The following is a 1,510-nucleotide window of genomic DNA, read 5'->3' on the forward strand; positions in this document are numbered from 1 at the left end:
AGGTTGCATTGTGCCCTTGTATGCATTTTTAACAGTTTAATTCTGTAAAGACAAAATATGTCTGGTGGTCCAGCTCTGATTTACATCTTTGGCTAAATTGCAGGTTTGAATATTGAAATACTTTCCTATAACAAAATAGACCTGCAGAACGAAATTACTAATAAAATATTTTACATATGCATAGTTCTATGTTCTATGTAGAGATTTCCCTTAGCTTTGATTGTATGTCTCACAATTTTGTAATTTATCATTGTTCATTAAACTCTGAAAGCTATCTCACTTTGTTAATATTCTGTCCTAAAATGCGATAAGATGTGTCCTTTTTTTTTTTTGAGCACCTGCCCCTTTAGTGGTCTCTGCACGTCCCTGCTGTCTACAATTGTATATTATTTATTTGTAAATAAAGTTTGTTAAAATAAAACTGCTCAGGTTTCAACAGTGAATGTGTCTGTTTTCTTTCTATGTATTTGTGTTTCCTTATGCAATAAAATGACAACCAGCCTTTTATAATATTCCGATTTCTGTTGCCTGAAATTGATGTGGATCTTATCTTGTTACTTAAACTGAAAAATTAGAATATTTCAGATCCTAGTTTGGTTCAGCAATTTTTAGATAATAAATATGATGGATATGTTCAAGTTTATATGGATACTTCAAAAGATTCAACAACTGTTATGGTGTTCAGTTTATAGTTCCAGATTTTAAATCAGGTAAAAAATAAATAAATAAATAAATAAATAAATAAATAAATAAATACATTTAAAAAAAAGTGATGGAGTTTAAGTGCACAGAGGAGAAATGTTGGCAGATTTAGTGGGAAGAAGAGGTAACTGGAATATGCTGTAATAGTATTCAAAGAAAAGTTGGCATTATGAGGAAACAGAGGAATAGAAAGAAAGAGATAATCATATAAAGATTATAATTTTGTCATACATGTTTAAATAAAACGTTAATTAAATCGGGGAAACATGCTGCAGAGAAATTTGATTTTTATTTTCCTGAAGAATAAGTGGATCATGTTTTATTGTTCTACACTAAATATGTAGATCAGAGAAATTACAATTAAATATTAAATACGTTTTAGACACAGACTTTAAATCATAGGGTTATTCTTCATTATTGAAATATAGTTGTTTTATTTCTTTGTAGTGTTATTTGAATCCCGATCCACACTCTAATTCAGTTGGTGGCGGTAATGCACCAAAAGTTGCTTGCCAACTGCCAGTAAACACAAGAAGAAGAAGAGAAAGTCGCGTCACTAGCAGCATTAGCTTAGCTTCTGTGTGGAATGTAGAGAGGCTGATAATCTGGGAGTGTTTACAGTGAGAATGTCTTCAGCCCAGCTTCAAGGAGAGTTTATCACCGAGCAGTTAACTCCTGCTGAAGAAACATTCACGGAGTTTAAAGGGAGTTTGGTCAATTCGGAGGAAAAGATGGAAGATCAACAACTACTGCTGGATTTCACCAGGATCCCCCAGATCATCTTACACCGGATAGGTAGGAAACACCT

This window comes from Cyprinodon variegatus, unplaced genomic scaffold (genome assembly GCF_000732505.1).
Source record: "Cyprinodon variegatus isolate N-32 unplaced genomic scaffold, C_variegatus-1.0 Scaffold745, whole genome shotgun sequence".
NCBI classification, from domain to species: domain Eukaryota; kingdom Metazoa; phylum Chordata; class Actinopteri; order Cyprinodontiformes; family Cyprinodontidae; genus Cyprinodon; species Cyprinodon variegatus.